Source organism: Ochotona princeps, chromosome 5 (assembly GCF_030435755.1).
Source record: "Ochotona princeps isolate mOchPri1 chromosome 5, mOchPri1.hap1, whole genome shotgun sequence".
Taxonomy (NCBI): Eukaryota; Metazoa; Chordata; class Mammalia; order Lagomorpha; family Ochotonidae; genus Ochotona; species Ochotona princeps.
Window position 1 is genome coordinate 27,157,792 of NC_080836.1, and position 26,750 is coordinate 27,184,541.

At 36.7% G+C, this 26,750-nt stretch overlaps 1 protein-coding gene across 2 annotated transcripts in view; it reads left to right on the forward strand.

Moving 5' to 3' along the window:
• Nucleotides 1-250: 250 nt before the first annotated feature.
• The window catches only part of ARHGAP15 (Rho GTPase activating protein 15), a 625,244-nt gene continuing 598,744 nt past the window's right edge, over nucleotides 251-26,750 (forward strand). For both annotated transcript variants that reach the window (XM_004577187.3, XM_058664454.1), the window contains exon 1: nucleotides 251-385. The gene's annotated coding sequence lies outside the window, so the exon portion shown is untranslated. The remainder of the gene's footprint in view (nucleotides 386-26,750) is intronic.

Here is a 26,750-nt window from a genome sequence, read left to right on the forward strand (position 1 = left end):
AGAAGCGGGCTCCTCCCCCTGCTAAAGCTGTAATTACAAATTTTCCCCATTCAATCAAAATTGATGAATCCTATATAAATATGCAATGTCTGAAAATTGATAATTGCGTTGAAAAATAACAATCTTGTTGTCTATAAAAGGTAACTTCTTCAAATCAAGTAATGTGTGGTTAACTGTATCTACCCAGGAAGTGGTTTTATTTAAGAGTTTTGTGCTCTTTCTTACCCCGCCTTTTTTTTTTTTCCTCTAGTACTGAAATAAAACAGCATCCAACACAGGCCTACTCTTGCGACATGTGACTTTACTGTTTTCCGTTTTTGTTGAAAGAGTCATTAACAGTTAGAAGTTGATGACAGTTTCAATAGCGAGTCCTCGCTGAGACAAGGTAAGCTTTAACATCTTGTATGTGAAATTTAAACTTGAAAATGTTTAGCAGAGTATCCTCCATCTTGGTGTGGGTATAGAAACACTTCTACAAAATGTGATGCTTTCACCTGTGATGAAAATACCAGCTTTTTTCTTTTGGTGTGGGAAAGAATCTTGTTTTATGCTTTGGGTATTTGCAGCTGTCAAATTCTGAAGTCCTCTAACTGAAATACTAGAATCATTTGTTAAGATTTCACACTACAATGTATTCACACTGAATAGGTGTAGTTTTAGCTGGAAAGTGCTGTTAAAAATGCGCAGCTTTAGCTGATTGTTTTTGTTAAAATATACATTATTCAAGATGCAGATAACAAAAGAGAAACCAGTGCTTTATAACAATAAGAAATATCTTGAATTTCAGGAAGAAAGATTATCTCTTCAGGGCATTGCATTTAGACTAGCATTAAAAATTTTCTTTAAGATGATTCTAAAATACATAGCTTAATAGCCATTACAAAGCGAGGGATTTTAAAATGTGAAAGAATACTTTGAATCATGATTCTTAATTTTTTTCCTAAATTATATTTAGGACTTAGGGTATTAAGCCATTGCTTTTCTTATTTATAAACACAGCTCTGTATTTAATAGATAAGCCATAGCCTACTTTGTTGAGGAAAAGAGACAAATTAGATTTTTGTCACTTAAGTAATTTTGTCATTTTCTTCCTTTGAGATATTACAAAACAATAAGCCCTAAAATTTATTCATTGTAAACTCACAAGGTATCTCGTATTGACCTGTTGCTTTTGCAGAATTTCTTTGTGTCTTATAAAAATATGTTTGGACATTGTCAAAATATTGGTAATCTCAGAGAAAATGCCAAAAATAAACCTGACTTACGATTTCTGCAAGAATTTTAATAAAATCCAGGAAATGATGCACTTGTCCTCTATATTATTTTTATTGTGTTGTTGGATAGGAGAAGTGATGGTCCCCACAACACCGACTTTTTTGTGTTATTAAAAAAATGGTTGCAGGGTTGATAAGTGGCAACAATTTTCTTTTCTTTTATTGCTTTATATTGAAGGACACATATAAATTTTTTTTACATGGTCAATTTAGCAGGAAATTATTAGGCATCATAACACTCCATTTTAAGATCTCTTCAACTGTCAATACTGAAGATAGCTACTTGTTGACTATTGAAATTATCAGAGATAAGGACTCAGTCTTCAATATATTATTTTATTGTTAATGTGTGAGAAGATCCTTGTAATATGTGTTTGCTTTGATATTCTGATTAGAGTTCCAACTTCTTGCATTTCCTCACAATGGAAACGTTATTTAAATCTGTCTCCAATATTGTGCTTCAGAACTTTTGCATCTACAGAAGCTTTATAGTTCAGATAATTGTGGTTGATATGTTATTACTTTATTTTGTTATAAAAGAGAATTTCATGAATAAACATATGGAGCACTTACACATTGGAAAGAATGAATACCAGATAAGCAGATTAGTATCTGGTATTGAAGAAAAGTCCACAAAATTTCTAAAGCTGTTCAGTAATTTTGAAAACAAATTTCTGTGTAAAACAGGAGTAGTTTCTTGCAAAGCAGACAAATAAAAAATATAAGTATTTTATGAAGGAAGTGTAAAATAAAGATTGAATTTAAAAGTTTCGCAGGAATATAAACAGAGCAAAAAAGTGAAGATGACAGGCAAATGAAGACATTCTCAGAATTTGTTTTTAAAACCTGTATCACATACTCTCTTGACTGTACAAACCGTAACTTAAGAAATTCAATTCAAATGAGTTATTATCAATTACTAGACATTTAATCATATTAAGTGGATAAATTAAAAACAAGATATGATGACAACAATATAGAAGATTTTACTTGGAAAGCCATCTCAAACATGGCTTGTTACGAAAACATACTTTCCATTCAGGGCCAACTTTGAGCAAAATTCAAAAAGATCTGCCCTTAGACCTTGGCTTCCTTTTGCATGATCAGTTCTGGCGCAAGATTTTCTGTTATTCATTCACCATCTGTGTTCTTGGTTATTGAACATATAGACCTCATCCTGCTCCTTCTTGCACATTCCCATCCACTTTAAAACTTACATATTCCGTTTTCTAACAAAGATCATCCCTACCTACAAGAGAAGGCTACAGATCTTTGACTTCCTGCCAGCTGCCCCTTCTCCTTCTAACAGAATCTATGCTACCTCTCGGAAGATAAGATGTAAAAGAACAGTGAAATATGGAAGATTCCAGCCTCAAGTGAAGAGACCGATGTCATGGCAAAGAGTTGGTAGGAGATATTTTGTGACAAAAAGACTGTTTTGTTCACCAGGGATCATGCCTGGTATTTAAACACAGATGTTATGTGGCTCCCACCTGGGATCCCCTCACTCCAAGCTGGAGGGTCAGGAAGTGGATCCTGCTGGGGCTTGGGATCCAGGTTACTTAGAATACACCTGCAAGACAGCAGGTGATGGCACACATCCTTGGATTCCTGCCACATGCGGGGGAGACCTGGAACAATTTGCTGGTTCTTGGCTTCCGCCTGGCCTAGTCTCTGCTTTTGTAGGCATTTGGCAAGTGATTGAGCAGATAGAAGTGCTCTAGTCCTTTGCTTCTCTTTCTCTGTCACTGTCAAATCAGTGCATTTAAAAAACTCTTTACATTGACTTTAAAAACCACAGGACTTTTAATGTGTTTCATGTGTAGGATGCATCACAATGATATGTCATTTTTCTAAGACATTCCTAAAGAGAAATTTATGTGTGTTTCAGCAAGTGAAAAGTAATCCCACTCCATTTTTAACATTTTTCATTTCCGAACACAGCATAGTTGACATAACCATTATTGCTTTACAGATGTGCGAGAAAATATTTAGCATCCTAAACTCTGGGTGACAGAAGAATAATTTTTGTTTCTTGTTTTTGTTTTTTTATGAGTCAGTGCAGAATTTAATGAGAAAGTGTTTTTGAAGAGGTGAAACTAAAAAAAAAAAATCCATGAGATGTAGTTTCCGTTGATCTTTGTTGAATCTGTCAAAGAGAATACATACTAAGGGAATGGAGGACATAGTGTAGATATTTTCTATTTTGCTGTTGTTGTTGTTGCATTCTTTTTTAAAATTTTACTTTTTTTATTATTATCATTTTATGATACAGTTCTACAGGCCCTGGGATTTCCCTTATCCTCCTCCCCAATTTCCTCCCCCTCACTTAGTTTCCCTATATCATTACTAGTATAGTTCTTCATACACAGTCCTATGTCCACCACTGCTGGCAAGGACAATGCCAGAGAGTCCAGCATCCTATTGTCAAGATATTGGAAACAGCTTCATTGGGAGTCCATCTTTGTCTGGAATTAGAGGTGCATAGAGCATTGTATCCTCACATCTGGATATGATAGTCTCCTTTACACAGTTACTATACATCCCCTTAAAAAAAAGCCACAAAACAAAATCAACAGGAAGAAAAAAAAGAAATAAACAACAGCATTTTTGAAGAAAATGATGCTACTGTATGATCAATGAGTCATTGAAGAACTTAATGAGAAAGTGTTTTGAACAGATGAAATTAGCAAAAAAAAATCAAAATCCATGAGATATATTTTCTGCTGATCTTTGTTGGTGAAATATGTCTCCTTTAGGCAACAAATAGATGGGTTTTGTTTTTTAATCCAGGCTACTAATCTATGATGTTTGATTGATGACTTTAAGCCATTGACATTCAGGGTTAATACAAATAGGTGGTAATTTGGTCCTGTCATTTTAACAATGGGTTGTTCATTGATTTAGTTTTCTGTTGTCATTTTACTGGGATGTTCTTTGCATTTGCCTTTGGTTTTGGTGGGTGCTATTCCTTTTTTCTGTCAAGAGAACATCTTTAAGTATCATTTGTATGGCAGGTTTGGAAGAGGCATATTCTTTTAACTTTTCTTTGCAGTGGAATAGTTTTAATTCATTTTCAAAGGCAAAGGAAAGTTTTGCTGGGTACATTATCCTTGGCCGACAATTTTTTTGTTTTAGAATCTGGAATATGTCGCTCCATTCTCTTCATTCCTGTAGGGTTTCCTGTGAGAGGTCTCCTGTGAGTTTAATTGGCATTCCTTTATATGTCAGTTGATTTTTTTCATGTGCACACTTAAGGATCTTTCCTTATGATTGATTGAAGAGAGCTTGATGATCATGTGTCCTGGTGAAGATCACTTTTGGTCAACGTTGTTCGGAGTTCTGTGCTCGTCCTGGATGGTATTTCCCAACTTGCCTTCCCCGGCAAGTCACAGATTTGGATCTGATTGGACTGAGTGGGTCACTGGATCATCACTGAAGTGCTGATGAAACTTGACCCAGCAAGCCTGTGTGACCAGGTCTTAAGATTTATTTATTTTTGAATTGGAAAGTCAGATATGCAGAGAGGAAGATCTTCTATCCGATGATTCACTCCCCAAGTGGCCACACCGACCTGAGCTGAGCTGATCTGAAGCCAGGAGGCAGAAACCTTTTGTGGCTCTCCCACACAGATGCAGGCTTCCAAGGCTTTGGGACGTCTTCAACTACTTTCCTAAGTAAGCCACAAGCAGGGAGCTACATGGGAAGCGGGGTGGCAGGGACACAAACCAACACTCATATGAGATCCTGGCCCATGCATGGTAAGCATTTTAGCCACTAGGCTGCCAGTGTAGGCCCACTCTTAGAATGAGTAGTACAAGCTCTTTTTCTTCATTAACCCTTTCCTAAAAAGAAGGATTCCCTGAAACAGATATTGAAATGCTTTCCTAGAAGAAAAGTGACTGCATCTAAAAAATTACTTATTTGAAAAGATTAAGTTACAGAGACCGCTAGACAGGGAAATCTTAGGTCAGCTGGTCCCTCCCCAGATGTTCACAGTGTCTGGGGCTAGTCCAACCTGGAAGCTAGGATCATGGAATTCCAGCCAAGACTTCTACATAAGTGCCGATGATCAAAGCTTTGGATTATCTTCTGCTGCTTTCCTAGGCACACAAACAAGGAGCTGGATTTGAAGAAGGGACTCCAGCTGCCACTGATTTGGGATGTTGGCTTGCAGATGGAGGCTTAACATTCTGAGCTGCTACACGGATGCCTGACACTATATTTTTGCATAGGCAAATCTTACACAATTCCACTACATAGCCACACCTAGCCACATTTCAAAGCCTTACTTTCTAACCTCTTAAGAGATTAGACCTGTACAATCAAACAGAAATATAGTATTAGTTTAAATGTAGGTCTTAATGAAACCTAAGTCTTAATTAAACTAGATTAAAAAAATTTTTCAGTAGTTACTCAGTGGATGAAAAACCCTTACATTTTTCTTCTAATAATGTATACTCTCATATGGCTATTAACAGTCATAAAGCAAATAATATTGTTAGCTACCATAAAAACGATGTGAAATTCATGTAGCATTTTTTTCTTGTATACGTGCTTTTTTTCTGTGCCAGATCACAAGTTGTAATATTTCATAAGTATTGTACAGTTTTGTCATATCACATCAGGGAATTCAGGACAGTTTTGAAAATTTTTTGTGATCCTGTTTAGAGAAATATAGCACTAGGGAGGTGAGAAGCATTGTAAAAAAGGAGAAGAAGAGGAAGAAAAAGAATAAGAAGAAAGGAAGAAAAGAACAAAGAAGGCAAAATATGTGAAGGAACAAAATCAAAGAATTTCCAAGAATGAGTGAACTGTCCAGTGTTTTTGTTGTTGCTGTTGTTGTTTGTTTTCATTTTAAGCTGGTCTTACAGAAAGGGAAGGTGAGGCCAGAAAGACAGTCTAAGATTCTAACAGAATGGTGGGCCTGCTCCCCAGATTGTGACTCAGGGCTGTAGACAGTAACAATGAGTTTAAGCTAGGAAACATATACAACTGATGTCCAGACTTTTGCATTCTGATAATTTCCCTCATAGCCAGATGGATGGTTTCTTCCATTTTCTTCATTATTAAGTTAAATTCTCCCTGGTTTGGTTAGCCCAGATGCTATTGAAGAAAGGTACTCAGTGAAGGGGTATATGATATGCCTAGCCAGACACCTGAAATTCTTATACAGGTTATAATAATATTTTATGTATGTACTTTCTGCTTGTTCTTAATTTTAAAATAGGTGATAGAGTAGATATTTAAAAATGAAAATCAAAGATAAATATAAAACGTTCAGCAAAAATATTTCTCTTACTCCTCTTTCTAACTACCCCATTAATTTTGCCTTCACCCAAAAGGAAATTACACTTAATTTCTTTTTAAACCTCCTTTATCTCCTTTGTGCCAAAAAGATCCACTGGTATACTCATACATATTAATATATATACATATATGTATATATGTATATATTATATGTATCTTCCTTATTTACTAAACATAGAATAACTGTATGTAGCTTTCCAGGTTGTCTTTATTTTAAAATATTTATACAATTATTTGAGAAGCAAAGAGCCAGGGAATCGTCCATTTGCAATTTTACCCACCCAAATACTTACAACAGCCAGAGCTGGGTCAGGCTAAAGCCAGAATCCTAGAACTCCATCCAGTCTCGCACATGGGAGCAGCAGCCCAAGCTCTTGTGTGATCTGCTTCTTTCCCAGGCCATTAGCTGGGAACAGAAAGAGAAGAGAGGTCAGGACTTGAACCTGCACTTCTGCGAGATGCCAGCACTGAAGGTGGTGGCTTCGCTCCATACAGCACAACACTGGATCCCTGGTTTGGTTCGTTTTTTCTTTTAGATGTGTTCTTGGAAACATTTTCATAAGAAATTTTTAATGTTGTTTTACAGCCATACGATATTTCATTATATGTGTGTATCAAAGCCCATCTAAAGAGCCATGATATTTTATCTTTTATATGATGTTTTCATGCAATTATGTATATTTACAAAAGTACATAGAATGAAGTCTTCTTGAAAAAGAGAATAAAGTCCCACAACTACTATTTGTTTATGAAGCAATGGATACAATTTCTCAATAGTATTTTGAAAGCATCCTTCACTTAGTTGTTTCTTATTGAACTATCAGCAGCATTTAATAAAATTATGGTGGAAGCTCCACAGCTTTCAGACAGATTGTATTGCCAAACTTGTCATGTTTTGCCATTTTGTATGAAATTTTATATTATAATATTATTAGATATATCTGTTCTTATGATTAAGGTTAATGTTTTTTAAAGATTAAAAATCTACAACTGTATTTTTTTTTTACCACAAATTTATCTTCTTAACAGGAAAGAAAAATATTAGTGAGGCTAGAGCTCTGGGGGGAAAGAATGAAATAAGGAACTAGGGATAGCATTTGTATTATAAGATAGAAATAGGCAGCAGCTGAAAGGGAGGTGAAATATGACTGTTCAAGGGAAGGAAAGGAGAAAGAATGCAAATGAAGAAAATACATCCAGACACCCAGCAGGTCTCAGAGGAGACTAAGGCAGATGGGTATAATCACTAGCTTAAGTATACAAATAACCTTCAACAGAGGAAGAGCACTTTAATGAGCGTGAATATAAATGAATTGGCTGTAGGTAAGATAAAGCGCAAAGAAGTTGAGGGAACTCACGCCTTACAGTTTTTATCTTCCTAAAACAGTAGGAAAGCTCATATGATGACAGTATTTCCTAGATTCCAAAAGCTGGACAAAATTTGGTTAGAAAATTTGACCTTGGAACATGTGCTGTGGAATAGTGAGGGTTTAGCCATCACCTGCACAGGTGGGTGCCAATTTGAATTCTGGCTGCTCCTCTTCCAAATCAGCTCCCTGCTAATAACCTTGGAAAGCAGTGGAATATGCCCAAGTGTTGGGATCCCCGCCACCTACTTGGGAGACCTGGGGGAAAATGGTTCCTGACTTCAGCCCTGCCAGCCAAAGATTTCTATCTCATTCTCTCTTTATCTGTTTTTATCTCTCTTATACTACCTTTCAAATAAATAAATAGATTTTTAAATTGAACATATCAGTAGTACAGCATACAACTATGTATTTTGAAACAAACTGCTTTCCCTTTTCAGTAGACGTTAGCCCTACTCAAATTTCATTCCATAAATAATTTTGAACTCTAAATAAGTGTCCTGACTTGTCCTAAAAACTACTAAAAGGATGAAAAATTGGACGTTATTTAATATTTAATATTTTAACTATAGTTAAGAATGTACAAATTAAAAAATTAAAAATAAATCTTGTACATATAAATTCACTTCCATAGAAATATTAGAGTATAGGCAATTGACAGATTCCTACTGGTTTTCACTTCATTGGATCTAGTGTCCATTTATGCATTTTCACAGCATTCATTATCTAAAAGGGATTCAATGTTGTTGAATTTCTCTTTTATTTCGATGCCTGACATGTTTGATTTTCTCATTTTTCCTCCAAACTAACTGAATGCTCTGAAGTTTTTGCTAATTTTTCCTCATCCTCAAAATTCTGGACTATCCTGAATTTAGTCTTTGGATTTCAGTTTCTCTGAGTCTCAGTTGTTTGAAGTTTATTACTCTGTGATCTCACTTGCTTTGATGACTTAAAATACCATCTATATCCTAATTAATCTCAAGATCAGATTCTTTTTAGCACTCAAACTATATATGCAGGTGCCTACTCTTCATCTCCACTTGAATGTTTCAGAGACACCAAATGGTATATTCATTTTTAATTTTTAATCACTGTCTTATGTCTGAATTTTTTTCTTAAAGATTTATTTATTTATTTTTTTAATTGGAAAGTCAGATATACAGAGAGGAGGAGAGACAGAGAGAAAGATCTGATGATTCACCCCCCAAGCGGCTGCAACAGCTGGAGCTGTGCCAATCTGAAGCCATGAGCCAGGAGCCTCTTCGGGTCTCCCATATGTAGTGCAAGATCCCAACGCTTTGGGCCGTCCTTGACTGCTTTTTTCCAGGCCACAAGCAGGGAGCTGGATGGGAAGATGGGATAAGAGCCTACACTCATAGGGGATCCTGGCACGTTCAAGGCCAGACTGTAGCCATTAGGCCACCACGCCAGACCCATTTTTGAATAATTTTAAATTTGCAAGATGATTTTAAATTTAGAGTACAAAGTTCTATATGTCCCACACTCACCCTTTATTAATATATTATTTTGTTGTAGATTAAGATCACATAGTCACTAACTGAAAACACAAGAGTTAAGACTAGAAGAGTAGAAATCTAAAGACTGAATTAATGAACTGCATACAACTTTCCCTATAGTTTTTTAAAGTAAAACACTTGAAGATCCCTCACCTGATCCCTGCCTTACCATTGGTTTTCCTTACTTACTTTATGGCACCACCATTCCTCCAGCTAATTCATGACAGCAATCTAAGAATTAAAGTCGATTTTACTCTTTCCCATCACCCCCTGCTTCAAACCTCAAACCATATATAGAGCCTGTAAACTATAGATTCAGTTATTATTATTATTTTTGCTTTCTTTTTTTAATAATGGCTCTCATGAAATTATGTCTTTTCTTTCTCAGACGTATACAGCTTTCCATCTTTATCTATTGTTAATTCTATTTGTTTTGTGTTTTTTCCCCAACACATGCTGCCAAAGCCTATTTAGTCAGTAGAATACAATATGTGAAATTTTAATGATGTCAAATTTTGTACAAAATTACACACTCAACAGTTCGCTCTCTAATTTCAAGGTAGAGATAGTTATATGAAACAGGTAGAAAAGTGCTGTTTTACAAATGTTTATGTTATCTCAAAGGTAGAAATGGTGACAAGTCTAGGGAAATGATAAATACATAATAAATAATAAATAATAAATACATATTTGTGTTGTGAAAGAATAAATTGCAAAGAAGTTGACTATGTATTTTAGAATCAGGAAAGACTTTCTGGCTTTGTGACTTGTCCAAGTTTAGATAATGAAGTGATTTAAGAGAAGAGAAACTACAAGCATATTTGAAACTATATGTACTATATGTAGTACATGTTATATAAGCTGAGAGTTGGCTTGCAATTTTGTGACTGTTATATCCTAGGGTGCCTGTCTGAACATCAGAACAAATAACCCACTGGCTTAAAGCATATTGTTACAAAATGGTAGAAAATTTCAGCCACCTTTAAAGTGTTTAAAACTTAAGCTCTTTTACTAAAATTGTGAAATAAAATTGAATAAATTTGTATTTATTTTCATGTGCTGAAATGCACAGAACTTTTTGTTCTATTCTTTACTGATGTAATCCCAAGCTTACTGTCAGAACAGGACATGTTTTTAAAAGAACTGCAAAAGGTAAATGTGCTCAGGAAATCAGATGGTGAATGATGGGAAATTTCTGCTTCTGTTCATGTGTCTTTCTTTCTTGGCTAACTTGCATTACAATTTTAAGGAGCACACACTGAGCTGTGACTTATACTATCGTCTTTTTGCTAGATTCACTGGGACACTCAAGTAATCAGAGGCTTGGTATACTGCCTGTACAGTTTGAATGTGATTTGACCCCCAAACTCATGGGGATGTCAAAAATTAATGGTGCTAAGAAAATCAGACTTACTCCAATTGCAATGTTTAAGTGAAGGGCTTAATTCTTAAGGCCTTTTGGGATATTCCTTAAGAAGGTAGTTCCCAGGAAAGGGTGCTTAAAAGTCTGAATTTGTCCCAGCTGTTACTGTTGGTACCTGGCTTGCTATGTTCCTTTCTGTGCATGCCCCCTGACTTTGCCATTGATTACCCTCATCAGAGGCCAAGCTAATGGGGTCTGGCCAATCTTGGACTTGAGCCTCCTCCAAACTGTGAGTTGAATAATCCATTCCTCTTTAAGAACTTACTTGTTTCAGAAGTAACTTACTTTTGTGACAGAAATGAAAGTCTGAATAATGTACCAGCTTGTACACTTTAGTAGTTCCCCTGAAGGAAGCAGATTATGTGTGTATGATGTGTTTTGTGGAGGAGCGGCACGGAAATGTATGTGAATTACCTAATCAGTATTTCAAAAACTGTGCTGATATTGCGATATTACCTCAAATAGCAAACATTTTCATATTCTCTAGGTGCTTACAGTGGTTTGTGACATTTGTCAATATAAATTATTAGAACAGGATTGTTAATAATCATTAGCTATGATAGTTTTCAAGAGATAGTAGGCTGGGTATTTTGCATACCTAAAGCAAAATATATGCAGAAAAATCCTATAAATGAGTTAATATTCCCTTTTTGAGGACTAAAGAAGCTAATGTTAAGAAATTAAATACTCAGGGCCCAACACAGTGGCCTAGCGGCTGAAGTCCTCTCCTTGAACGCACTGAGATTCCATATGGGCGCTGGTTCTTATCCTGGCAGCCCTGCTTCCCATTCAGCTCCCTGCTTGTGGCCTGGGAAAGCAGTCCAGGATGGCCCAAAGCATTGGGACCCTGCTCCCATGTGGGAGACCTGGAGGAAGTTCCTGGCTCCTGGCTTCGGATCGGCAAAGCACCAGCTGTTGCGGTCACTTGGGGAGTGAATTATTGGACGGAAGATCTTTCTCTCTGTCTCTCCTACACTCTGTATATCTGACTTTGCAATAAAAGATAAATAAATCTTAAAGAAAAAAGAAATTAAATATTCTACTTCATAGAGCTATTGGGAGGATTGGATACTGATAGTTAGGCAGGTCTGAGTAACATAACGTTCATGTTCCTTTCATTATGCCGTGCTACTGTTAAGCGTCCCCAGTTAGACCATGTTAAACATGAGTCCATGAGTCTGTGGAGTCCACAATGCTCTAGAAAGACCCTACTTTGCTTGTTGTCTAAAACAACGCCATCTTTAGGAAACATGCATATTGTTTTCTGCATAAATTGTTTCATGTTGAGGTGTATTAAACATGTGATAAAGGAAGCATCCTTTTACGTTAGTTTCTGTCATGCAGTTTCACTTTTTTTCTCTCTCTTTCGGACCTCTGTCTCTCCTCAGTCCTTAAATCTCAGATTCCTTCTTAAATCAACAGTGTTTCCAATGGTAGCAACAAGCCACAAGCGGTTATTGAGCATTTCCAATATGGCTACTCTGAATTAAATGTAAAATAAGCAGCATGTTTTTGAAGACTTTGTATAAATAAAGAAAATGTAAAACACTTCATTAACAGTGCTGCATTGATTGTATATTCACATTATTAAATTTTGGCTTTTGAATTTTAAATAGAATGTATTATTCAAGTTAATTTTACCTATCTCTTTTCAGTCACCCAGTGTGATTAAGAGAAAATTTTTAATTGTATATGTTGCTTGCATTTTTACTGAATATCTCATTTTTAACACATCATCTCACAATATGCATTTGACATTCTTACTCATTCCACCACTTAATCCCATTAAAATGTGGCATTAATTTCCAAGTATATCCTTGGTTTCTATCTCAAAATCATTCCTCTTTTCTGATTGTTGATTGGTACTTTTTCAATGAGATCCCATGAGCAGCGTTTCAAACTGAATATGTCCCAAGCTAAACACACAACTTCACAGAATTCTTCTCATCCTTCTAATTTCATTTGGCAGTTCTGTTCATGACATCAAATCTCCATAGATTCCTCTATAACACTTATTCCACATACTCAATCAATTTCTTCTCTAGTGGCATCCATTCCCTTCTCTCCATTGTTATTTCCATAGTCACTAATTGATTATCTCTTGTGCCTTGCCAAAATTACAGCAAAGAAGTATTACTTATGTTCATGTTGTTTCTCACCTGTTACAGACTTAGTTTATACCCTGGATTTGATTGATGAGTTTGAGTTAATAGATAGAAGCAAAAATGTCTTCCCATCTATTTATACTATATTCATATTATTTAATGTGAGTTTACATACATTATTTGACTTGATCTTTCCAGCAAGCCAGTAAAAAAAGCAGGATGCTTTCATGGATATAACAGATGAGCCAAGCATGGCAGCCTAGTGGCTGAAGTCTTCACCTGAATGTGCCGGGATCCCATATGGGTGTCAGTTTGTGTCCTGGCAGCCTGGCTTCCCATCTAGCTCCCTGCTTTTGGCCTGGGAGAGCAGTCAAGGACGGCCCAAAGCCTTGGAACCCTGCACTCATGTGAAGACCTTGAAGAGGTTCCTGGCTCCTGGTTTCGGTTCAGAGCTGGCCACTTGGGGAGTGAATCATTGGACGGAACATCTTTCTCTCTGTCTGTCCTCCTCTCCATATATCTGATTTTCCAATAAGAATAAGTAAATCTTTAAAAAATAGATATAATAGAAAGTAATAAAGTATGGAGAAATTGGATTATATGAGGCGACACACACAAGGCTGAAGCATGTTTCTGCTGTAAGCATTAAAACATGCTTGTCTCATATTCTAATCCAGAAATTCTTTCTTCCTTATAGATATGGTAAAATTATTTAAAAACCAGCCTGAAAATTCAGGAAAAACAAAATGTAACCCTGAGCTCTACTGCTTTGAGCCTAGTTTCCTCATCTATAAAATGAAAAAGGTTTCTCAGAATGAAAAATAAAATAATGAATGTAAAGAACATTGCCTAGTGTGTGGAACATAGCAATTGCCATAAAAAGGTTGAATGTAGTGATAATATTAACAATGCTACTGTTGAAAACAGCAGTTGTCTTGTATAAAATGGAGACCATTATTTTCACCTTCTCTATGATGTAAAAAGCATGCTGGGATAATTTTGGTTTATTTCAATTCTGTGTATTACGATAAGATTACAAAACACATCAAAAGCAATTTCTTGCTATTAGTCTTATTTCCTCAATGCAACTGTGTGGAGGAGTAGAGTGTTGCCAGGGGGGAATTGAAGAGCTAACTTTTTCCTCATTTGTTGATCAATTTTTCATTGATATGGAAATTTTATTTTCAGCAGCTCAAGATGTGTTTTCACTAAATATTCTTTTTAATTTTGAATAATTCATATTTATCACATAAAGCAACTCAAAAAGCATAGTAGGCAGTCATTGACTTTAATTCCAACTTTTTCTTACAGTGGTAAGATGGTAATGTGAATGACCTATGAGACAAAAGTGTGGGGTTCCTGGAAAAATGTCTGAGAAGGAAATGACTGGGAATAGCAATCATTCTAAGTATCCTTGCAACCCTGACCCTGTTGAAAATGCCATGGTACTGGATGAATTATAGCCAGAGGATTTCAGACAGTTTCTTTTTGTCTGAAATAGAAGTTCTAAGTGCAATACAGACAACATTAACTAATACAAAGTTAGACTTCATGGAACTTACAGTCAGTTTGAAAAGAGATGCAAGCTCAAAGAAAGAACAGAAGGTAATACATGTGAGCATAGGAAGAGTAAAGTACATCAGAAAAAGAAAAGTGGGTAAAGGGGAACTTGTTGAGCAACAGCAGGACTCCTTCTATTCTAAGTGAGTCATGTTAAGAAAATTTTAAAAATAAATAACGTGTTTCTAATGTTTAATGAATCTCTTTCTAAAGCAGTGGCACACACACAGTCCAATTTTCAATACTACTCCTTCACTTAAGAATAATAAAGTTATTAAAAATTATATTGGCCTGGTAGACAGCACAAATTCAACTCACTCTTTACATCAAAGAAGCAGTGTTCTTAGAGGTGATTGGCAACAGAAGTCACAGTTGCCAATCACCTCCAAACTAGATGGGATTTTGGGTAGGAGAGGACATGGGGGTCATTGAAAACTTGCCGTAAGGGATTCCACCTCCAGGTAGCTGGTACACCTGAATCAAATGTCTTGAGATTTTCAAGAGAAGACACATAGATCTGCTTTGTCTTTCCTTTCTTTTTTAAAGAACAAATCTTTATTTTTCAACTGAAACCTTATTGAGCACATTCTAAATCACTGACCAGGTTCAACAATATTGCCTGTTGGTTGGTAATCTGCTTGTTTTCCACCTCTTCTTAAATTTATAGCTGGCTCTAAGGAAGCTAGAATGGAGTGTATTGATTAGAGAGCATTCAAGCCATCCAAATAACTTCTATGTATTCAATAAATTCTAGTAATTATATAGAGATTGTCTAGAGCATGAAATTATCTTCTGAAAACACATTCATTTAAGTGTAACTCTTCATTTAAGTCCTTGTTTTATCTGTCTAGTTCTCATTATTGGGTTCATTTCTTAATTGAAAGTGCAAACTTTCTCTTACTGCCTAATGTCACCACTAGTAAGACATTTGTTTTACTAAATCATGGTGAATATATTAAACTCTGTTTTGAATGACATTTTTGTATAGCATGATGTCTGAAATGGACCAAAACTTCTATACCAATAGGGAGGCACCGTTTCAGGGTAGATTAAAAGAAGTATATACACTTTGGGTGTTAATAATAATAATTTCAATTTATGACCATATGTGTATGCATATACACACCACTACACATGAAATCTGCCAATGCAGAAGATGGGGATATGTATCAAGGAGGTGTCTGTGTAATACATTTATACAGAGTTCAAAAGTAGGCCAATCTAAGAACACAGAATTATGGTTACTTTTGGTGGGGTAAGAGAAAGTAGACTAGAGCTGCAGGGAACTTCTGGAATACTGATAGTAGTGTACATTCAGTTTGGCTGAGAATAAATGTATTCAGTTTGTGACAGCTAATTGAAGGATATACCCAAACACAACCATGTACACCTACAACACATGCACAGACCCCTACAGAGAAGCTCTTTAAAATATATGTCACTTATAAATATGGAAAAATTGATTTTAAATGCATTAGTTGAAATGTTCAATTTTGATGATTAATTTTCATTGATATAAAGAGAATAGATTTAATCTATTTCATACATATTATTCTAAGATACCATAATCTTCTCCCTTAATCCCTTATCCATCCTTTCTTTTTTTCTTCAATACTTACAGAACATATTTCAGCTCACTTTGTAACCATAGATCTAATACAAAAATAGGAACACAGCAGTTCCATAGGAATGCGAACCAGGATAACACAACAGTCAAATTACAAGATGCCCATTTCATATATAAAAATATATGTATTATTCTAGATTAGCTATAACATGAGAGAAAACATGATATTTGGCTTTTTGGAACTTTTATTTCACAAGCATGATAGTTTCTAGTTGTACCCATTTTGTTGCTAAAGATAGGAAGTCATTGATTTTTATGGCTGAGTAGTATTCCATAGTGCACATAAAGACATTTTCTTATTCAGTTACCTATTGATGGATATCCAGGCTTATTACATAGCTTATCTATTGTGAATTGAGTGGCAGTTAACATGGGAATACAAATAACTTATATACTGGTTTCATTTCCTTTGGGTAAATTCTCAGGAGTGGAATGACTCAGTCATATGGTACATCTATTTTCAGATTTCTGATGAATCTGCCATCTTCCATAATGGTTGTACTTGTTTACACTTCCACCAAGAGTGTATTAGGATACATTTGTCCTTACATCCCTGCCAGCATTTACTGCTTTTTGATTCCTGTATTAAAACCATTCTAACTGGGTGATCTGAAGCCTCGTTGTGGTACTTATTGGCATTTACCTGATGGCTAGTAATCCTGAGCATGATTTCATGTATATTGCCCATTTGTGCATCAAAAAATGCTTAACTGCTGCTGTAGACATTGTCATTCACAACTGTGGTTTACGACCTCACAGTCCGGTCCTCAGAGACATCGTTTGGCAGTGAATTCCAACCCAACCAGTTCAGAATTGTAAAGACTAGAACATTAGGAATGTACTAACACATACCAACTAATTTTTCAAGTAAAGCAAGTGTCTGTTATCACTAACTATTGTCAACTCATGATTATTTTTCATTACTGTTGAATACTAGTTACCCAATGTATAACTTCCCTATATTTGAACTCTGAGTGAGTCGACATATAAATAGGAGCCTGGTAAAACATCAGCCAATGGATGATGAGATTTAATGATAAAAGGACTTTGTGAATCAAACTCTTCAAGAGAAAACGCTATAGTACAAGTAATCTCAGGAAACTGAAACAATTACAGGTCAAAATGTACATTTTGCACTTGCTGCTCTTACAACAAAGATTAGAAAATTAGACCTGTCTCTGAGAATGTCTCACATCCACTTTATTTTGCCAGTTATTTCTGATAGTCTCGCTTCTGAGTAACTTGTTTTACATCTGATGTTTTCTCCTTAAATGACATTTTATCCTCAGTGCCCTAAGATAGTCACCCAGTTTTCCCTTAATTGATACTTATTCGCAAGAGGCAGAAAGCAGCTCAACATTTCTTGCTACATTAGGTCAGAACTGACAGAGGAAACAGAAAGCAGATTGCATTACTTATGCCCCTTATGGTTCTCCTCTGTGTCTAAGAAGATTGCCATTTCATAAAATCTCTTACACTCCCTAAATGTAATCACAGTAGCACAGGCAGTTTCTCCCTATTTGCTTTTCAGTTTTGTACCACCTGCTTAATCATCAAAGAACATTTTAGAAGCAGTTTAACTTATTTTACCCATTTTCTGTTTTCAGCATGAAACGCAATTGCACCTTGGCATCTTTTTCCTTTACAGGCTTCAACCCGTCATTACTATTGTTTGCCTTTCTGTTCATTTTATTATTGATCAGAAGCATTAAATTTGTACCTGAATGTTAAGGGTTACATTTTCAAAAGTCTGGAAAAGTTTTACAAGTTACCAGGGTGCACTTATTATAAGATCAGTATTTATAAGGAAATACTGTGATATTTATTCTGATTTACAGTCAATTCAACAGCATGTCATGATAATACTGCAGTACGTATTCTTTTCACAACCCCTTTGGCTGGGGATCAGTTTGTGTGGATGTCTTTTCATCAAGTCTGTTGGGAAAGGATGACATCTACAACAAAGAGACCAAATTTTCTTAGGATCTCTAAGACAAACCCAGATTCTGTAATAGGAATGACAAGGCCCTCCTAATCCAGCCAGCTTTCCTTAACCTTCACCTAGCCATGACATTGCATCATTTGGATATAGGTATCCACTCCTGTTTTCCATAAATCTTGTGATCTTAGCACTGTTCTTCATTTACTTTTTCTATCTTTTGGGATTGTGTTTCCAAACAACATCCAAACCTAACATCACCTTCACCTGAATTGACTCCAGTTCTATTCTATCTGGCACTACTACCGGATTCCATGGTAGGACAGCATGCTTGGCTCAAATTCTACTGAAATGCTCTTAATTTTTGTGGAATCTCTGGGACATAGCCAATTTGCAAGAAGTTAAGTCTAAGATGCCAGGGCATCTAAAATGGCACCAAGCTTTGTATAGCTTAAAAAGATCATAATTGCCAACCATGCAGATTTTCTTGGGACTAATTTTATTGTCAAAATATATTCTACTAGGATTAGTGTGAAATGGCTCAATTTGCTAATCCCCCACCTCCAAGCACCAGCTTCTCATATTGATGCCAGTTTGTGTCTAGGCTACTCCATTTCCAATCCAGCTTCCTGCGTATGGCCTGGAAAAGCAGTGGAGGAGGACCCAAATATTTGGGGCACTACATCTGTGTGGCAAACCTGGGAGAAACTCCTGGTTCCTAGCTAAGGATCAGCTTAGCTCTGGCCATGATGGCCAACTGGGGAGTAAAGTAGCAGATGGAAGACCTTTCTCTCTGTCTGTCCTCTTTGTAAATCTGCCTTTCCAATTAAAATAAATCTTTAAATGTGTGTGTGTATTCTACTTGTTATTTCACCACTTAGAAAGGACACATGCAATGTCATTAACTGTATTAGAACTTTCCCATGAAGCTGAGTTGTCAGACTTTATCAGGAAATCAAGCCTATCCCCAAGGTTCTCTTTTATAAGTTAAATAAATGCAAAGCCTTATTATCACATTTTATATATCATTTTATATATCACCTGCCCAATCAAAGACAATGTTACCCAATAGGGAGCTATGGTCAAATTCCTTTACTGTAATCTTCCTTTCTCATTATATTTGACATTTTTGAAACAAGGTTTTATTGCATTCTCTCAGCTTGTAAAAGTGGTCTGGGGAAATTAGACTTAATAGAGATGTAGAAGCCACAGGGATAAGAAGAAAAGGAAAGTGAACTGGAAGGAAAGGGAAATTAAAATGTTATTTTGGTAAATGGCTGCTGTGGTAAAGATGACAAACAATTGTAATACAAGCTAATTACTGACCTGTCACAAAAGTGTGACTTGAAGCTTGTGCTACACATTGCTGGAACTACCATGGCCACAAGTCATTTCCATAGGGGAACAAACAGATTTGTTCTACCACAGATCAGTAAAAGATCTTTCTAGGGGATAAAAGCGTTTATTTCTCAAAGAAATAATACTTGTCCATGAAATTTTCTGTGTTCTTTGTAGGCATGGAGAAATAGCTCTTCTCATTTGAGCAAAGGAAGGAATGGGTGATTTCACCATGAATGTATGGACTGCACACTTAAGGAGGTTGGAGTCCAGTGGCTCACTGTGAAAATCTATGCTTAATACTATAAAATAGGAATTTCCTAGGGTGGGGGTGGTACATGCAATTTTTTCTTTTTCCTTGGAGAAGATTTACTACACTAAACTGTCCATGGCAATCCCTGAGTTATAAGAAAGCCCTTCTATTTGGAGAAACAATATAAATACTTAAAGAAATCTGAAACCTAAGGGAGACAATTCTTACAACAAATAACCTGGCCAAATCGTGAGTGGGGAAGATCATGGTCTTTTCAAGAAAGTAAGAACTACGCGTAAGAGCTATTCTGAAATGGAAATACTGCATTCTTTACATTTTTATCATTTATGTGGATGTCTGAATACACTTTGATATTAGCTTCAGAAGATAAGAAAAACATCACTGTAATTAGCCTTTAATTACTTGTGAAATACATATTGCTCATTTTCCTTTAGAAACATGTTCAAGATGACATATGTATATAAATAAATAAAAAATGAACTTGGTCAATTACACTTTCCCATTTATAGTGCTTTGGTAATATGTCATGTAGACTTACACCAATAAGTTTACATTTTTGTTTTTCATTTATATCCTTAACAAACCTCTTTTGATCTCTCCTCTTTCATTAGTAGATGTACTAATTTTTTTTTTTACTTAGTTTACTTGAAGGTTATAATTACAGAGAAAAAGGGCTGGAAAGAAACAGAGATATCTTCCATATACTGTTTCACTCCCCCAAATGATTGATAAAGGGTTGAAATTTCCCCCATCTAAATCTGGGAGCCAGGAGCTTCTTCACAGTTTCCCATGTGGGTATGGAGGCCCAAGGACTTGAACCATCCTCTGCTGCTTTTCCAGGCCATTTAGCAGGGCGCTGGATCAGCAGTGGAGCAGCTGAAACATGAGCCAGCACCCATATGGGATACAGGCACCACAGGTTTAGGATTAGCTTCCTATGCCACCACACCAGACTCATCATAGAAAATTTTGTAAATAAGAGACTGGATTTGAATTATACTACTGCAACAATGTGGAGGAATCCACCATGGGGGGATGACATGGAGAGGGGTTGGGGGAATCCCAGAGTCTATGAAAATGTGTCACAAAACGAAATAAACATTTAAAAAATAAATAAGAGACTTACGTTATTTGGATGCATTCTATTATTTGATCTTCCTGATCACTGCCAAAATTCCTTAAAATTTATTTTTACATGGTCTTCCCTTGACTTGGAGATCTAGGACTAGAGCATGGTTATTGGAAATGCAGACCCTTGTGATGTCATGGTACTATTCTGAACAGCCTATGGTATCTTGGGGAAGAAGGTCAGTTTCCCTGAGCTCCAGTTTTCTCTGATCTATAGCATTGAGCCATATGATAGAGCCCAATAAGTTTGTCCTAACTTACAAATTTCTCAACTATGTTTACTTTTAATGCTACTGATTGAAAGATATGTCAAAAGTCACTTCCCAACTCAAAAGGGCAAGCTGCTGAGCCTTAGTGTAATTAACAAAGTACAAAAAAATAACTGTCAGAGCAGCTATGAAATTGATGATTAGATGAAATATCATCTTTGCTGCTATTTGACTATTTGGCTATTTGCAATATGAAAAAGGAAATCAAGTCCAAAACACTACTCAGACAAGTCTGTTATTCATAGCCAAAGTTTGTGTGGCTCATAGGAAGTGCCTTCTCATCATGGCTTCCTGTTTTTTTGAAAAAATGGTTGAAAGTGGAACTAGTGCAACATCACAAGATATTCTTGCTCCTCTGTGAGTACACATAAGAAATCAGGAAGTTTAGAAAATTTGTGAAGCCAGTGTTAAGTGACTTACATTTCAATTTCTAATCAAGAAATTTTTTTGGAGCATTTTATAAAATCTTATCTTAGACAAATGCAAAATGTGTCAGTTCTAAAATATTTTCATTAGTCATTAGCAAATGCTCTGAGGGCCTCCTGTAAAAACATAAGTGCACGGGCCCGGCAGCGTGGCCTAGCAGCTAAAGTCCTCGCCTTGGAAGCCCCGGGATCCCATATGAGCGCCGGTTCTAATCCCGGCAGCTCCACTTCCCATCCAGCTCCCTGCTTGTGGCCTGGGAAAGCAGTCGAGGACGGCCCAAAGCTTTGGGACCCTGCACCCGCGTGGGAGACCCGGAAGAGGTTCCTGGTTCCCAGTATCGGATCGGCGCGTACCGGCCCGTTGCGGCTCACTTGGGGAGTGAAACATCGGATGGAAGATCTTCCTCTCTGTCTCTCCTCCTCTCTGTATATCCGGCTTTCCAATAACAATAAAATCTTAAAAAAAAAAAAAACATAGGTGCACAAGGCATTGACATTTTTTCTAACACAATCTAATAAAAAGAATAATGACAATGATTATGAGTGGATGGAATAACAGGCGGAATGCTGAACGGACATGTAGATCAGATAAACTTGATGTGGTTGTGACTTGCGGTTAACAACGTGCTTGGTGTTGCTAAGTTGCATAGAAATAAGTATAAACAAATATTACTGATTTTAAAATTTACTGTATCTAGAAAATGAAGGGTCAATAAGGAAAGAAAACATGAGTTTAACAACAGAATACAATGTGAAAACCCTGTGAATATATTTGGACTAATAATATAGAAATATTCACCAAAGTAGTTTCTTAATTGCCTTGGGAATATGCATGAACCTGATATCAATGTTCCTGAAACAATAGCTATCTTTAATTGTGGGAAACAAAGCTAGATTATCAGATGTGAGGATTTCTTTAAAAATATTTATTTTTATTTAATTTGGAAAGCAGAATGGGAGAGACAGCTTTCATCTTCTTGTATACTTCCTAAATTTTTGCAATAGCTACAACATGCTCAGGGCAAAATTACAAGCCTAGAACTCAGTCCTGGTCTTCATGTAGGTGTCAGGAACCCAGATGCTTGAAGCATCACTACTGCCTGCCAGAAGGCACATTATCAGGAATATGGATCACAAGGGAAGCTGGGCTTCAAACCCAGTCGTTCTGACACAGGGTGCAGGCCTCCTAAATGTTACTCCAAACGCTTATTCTCATGAAGTTTTGTTTTCTATTGTTTTGTTTGAGTCAAGGGTGAGATAACTTTGCAAATCTTTTTTCCTTCAGAAGCTTATTCATAAAGTTTCCAAAACAATGGCAGAGCCAACACTTCACTTATCTCCGGGAGGGAGGCACAATTTGCTGGAATTCACTGGTAATACTTAATCTTCAGTCCCTGAGGTTTATCTTATCTTAAATTTACTTAAGGGAATAAATAGAATAATCTGATCCACACTCTTTTCTTCCACAATATCCCTGCTTTGTAGCCCAGAAGAATCTTCCATGTGAAACTTATGGGATTTCTTGACGGTTCATGGAAGTCTAATATGTGACACTGTGCTAAGTATCCTGATCTCATTTTCCCATTTATAGCAAGGGGATTCAGTGAGTGGAGCCATACATTTAAAGGATGTACATAAGGATGAATAAGGGAATCTCAGAAATTCCATTTTCTTCTATGAGACTTCCCTGCTTGGGTACTGCAGGGGAGACTTTGGCAGCTCATATTTGAAGAGCAGCATCAGATGCCATGAGGAAGATAAAAAGCGTTAAGGTGTGTTTGGTGGGACCAGGGAGGTGAGAGGGAATTGCAAAAAGGATGGATGAAGACATTTATGTGCGATACAAACACAACTAGAAGCACATAGCCTTGAAACGACCCTAATTGATTTGAGACTTTCTGGCTGAATGGAAGGAAATCACCTGTGAACCCACAAGTTTTGCTTGCATAAGAATATCAGCTGTCATTTTTGCCCTACCGGGTTGCCATCTCCTTCATTCTCTCTTTGGCCTCCTGCTCTTCCTCTGTCATGCACTGGGTGCTTGCTTCCATTATAATCATCCTAATTCTTAGTTCAAAAAGAAAAGACGTGTGTGTATGGTGCTCATGGCAGGATGGGAAAGTCCTCTTTCCATATTCTTTCTTTCAGTGTCAAAATTTCCAGCCTTTTGTGATACTGGTTGGATAATAAAAGGTTTAGCTTTTGATTAGTTAGTTCAATCAGAGACCAGCAGGAATGCCAAGAAATAGACATGACATTTAGCCTTGAACTTCCTTGGTAGTATATTTTCTTTTTGTGGCACATTTTGATACCTTCCAGGCATTTGTACACCTTAGTTTTGCAGACTTTGTCCTGAAATGCCCACTGGCTCCCTTTCAGCTGCAGTATGACCTTCACTGAGAGATCCTTTCTTTTTCCAGCTACCTTGAATTTCAGGCCTTACTCCTCGCTTTATCTAGGCACAACTCAACTCTGAGTTTGTTACTAAAATAAATAAATAAATAAATAAATAAATAAAGTTAGGAAATAGCAGAGACAGAGAGATTTCTTTTTATTTGTTCTTCAAATGCCTGTGGTGTCCATGGCTGTACCATAGCCACATCTCGGGGAGAGGAATGTGGTGCATGTCTCTCACATAGTGTCCAGCACCTCTGCCTCCAAGGGTTTGCCTTAAGAGGAAACTAGAACTTGGGAATGAAATGTGGATTTTAAATCCATTCACTCTGACATGGGCAAGGGCATCTTAACTGCTAGGCCGACTGCCCATCCCTATTCCCTGCCACCACCCCTCACTAACACATACACACATATTCGTTCATCCTGTCTCTCTCATTTAGTTACTGATTCCTCTTCTGCCCTTACCAAAATCTAGGGAATTTGGTGGGGAAAAAATATTATCATTACTAATAGTAATTTTTTCATTCTTTCAGAGTAATATGATACTTTTCCAAATTAAGAACCTTTAAATATGTGAAAATTGAAAACAACTATGACATAATGAGTGAATGCTATTGCAAAACACAGTCATCCCTCCTTATCAATGGTTTCATTTCACTTTGCATGGTTTCATTTATTCACAGTCAACTGTGGTCCAAATTTGTTAAGTGAAAATTTCCCTAGATATACAGTTCAGAATTTTTAAGTTTGATTCTTTTCTTGATGGTCATAAAACTGTAACTCATAGGTTTTAAATTGTATGCCATCTGACTGGGATGCGAATCATCCCTTTGTAGATTCCCACCATATTCACTGCCAGACTATTGGTCACTTAGTACCACCTTTGTGAGCAGATCATTTCTCATTGAATAGCAAAATTTATTCTGAAGTAATTCTTGTGAAGCCAAGTAACACTACCTCTCAATGGCTACATCATGCACCTGACTTGAGTTCATCACATAGGCATGGGATCATCTCACAGCATCACAAGAAGGAATAGTGTATTGAAACAAGATACTGTGCCAAGCGTGGTAGCCTAGTGGCTAAAGTTCTCACCTTGCACGTGCCGGGATCCCATATGGGCACTGATTCTAATCTCAGTGGCCCTGCTTCCCATCCAGCTACCTGCTTGTTGCTTGGGAAAGCAGTAGAGGATTGCCCAAAGCCCTCAGACCCTTCACCTGCATGGGAGACCCAGAAGTAGCTCCTATTTGGGGTTCAATACTATCCCGTGTGAAAAACCCACATGGTGGGGTGGGTCTTAGAATATATTTCCTGTGGTTAAGGGGAGGCCACTGGACAGGGCAAGCTAAAATAGGAAACAAGTAAAGTACAGAGGAGTGTCAACAAAACGTTAGGACTGAAAAGACTGTGATAGATAGAGGCTAGAAAGATTAAGAAGAGAAATGCCATTAACTAATGGAAGAAGGGAGAGAGCAGCTTGATGGGAAGATGTGAAGAAGAAAGAAGGTCGTAATGCAAACCATATTTTGTCCCCCCGTCAGGGAAGCCAGATTAAGGGTTTTTCGAGTAATCCAGCCTTCTGAACATAACCCATCAGTAAGGCAAATTATGGGTTGAAAGCAAAATCAATACACAAGTGCAAATTGTTATTTAACATTGAAATGCATGCAGATGCTGCGGAAGCAACATGTCCTATAAATGGCACACAGCTGGCCTATGTAAATGTAGTGGTTTAATGGGCCTTGGTCAAAGACAGTGGTGTTAGCTCAGTGATTCCCTCCACCAGTATTACAAACATGAGTCCTCACAGCGTTAGCCTCTTGAGTAATATGCATGGTTAAGTCTCCAAAGCAACTGTCAACTTTCTAGAAGATAATTTTTCAAGAAAATAAGATTTTTATCTTTGTTTATTTCAAATGTTCATTGTATGCTTACCAAGAACTGTTTTAGTCTCAATTAGATAGTATTTTAGGATGCTTCCCTTATTGATGAACCTAAAAATGAAGATGGATGCAAAACAAATTTGGGAAGGAATTGCTAAATCAACGTTTAAAATTTTTGCTTTGCTAGTTAATTGAATTATCATACAATATGAGTGTAAATTGTGCAATGTTCATTTTTAATATATGTATGTGCCTGTGAAAACTGAACCACAATTAGGATAACAAAGACACTCATAACCTTCAAAGTTTCCTTGCTTCCTTATGCCTAAGCAATCATGATTAACTTTGTCACATGTTAGTTTGATATTTTGAGAATATCATGTAATTAAAATGGCAAATAGTTGTTTCTTTTTTTTTTTTTCAAAAAAAGATTTGTTTTATTGGAAAGGCAGAGATACAGAGAGGAGAAGAGACAAAGAGAAAGATCTTCCATCTGCTGGTTCACTCCCCAAATGGCCACAATGGCCAAAGTTGAGCTAATCTGAAGCCAGGAGCCTCTTCCGGCTCTCCCACGCAGGTGCAGGGTCCCACTGCTTTGGGCCATCCTGGACTGTTTTACCAGGCCACAAACAGGGAGCTGGATGGCAAGTGGGGCCACCAGGACACAAACTGGTGCCCATATGAATTCCTGTTGTATACAAGGCAAAGACTTTAACCGCTAGGCTACCACACCCAGCCCCAAATACTTGTTTCATGTTTTTTTCGTGGTGAATGTATTCACTTAGCAAGACTCGGTTGCCTTTTATCCATGTGATTATATTCATCACCAAGTATTTTAGTTTAGTAGACTACAACATATCTACCTGTTGATGAACATTTGGATGCTTCTGCAGTTGAAAATATGTATTTAT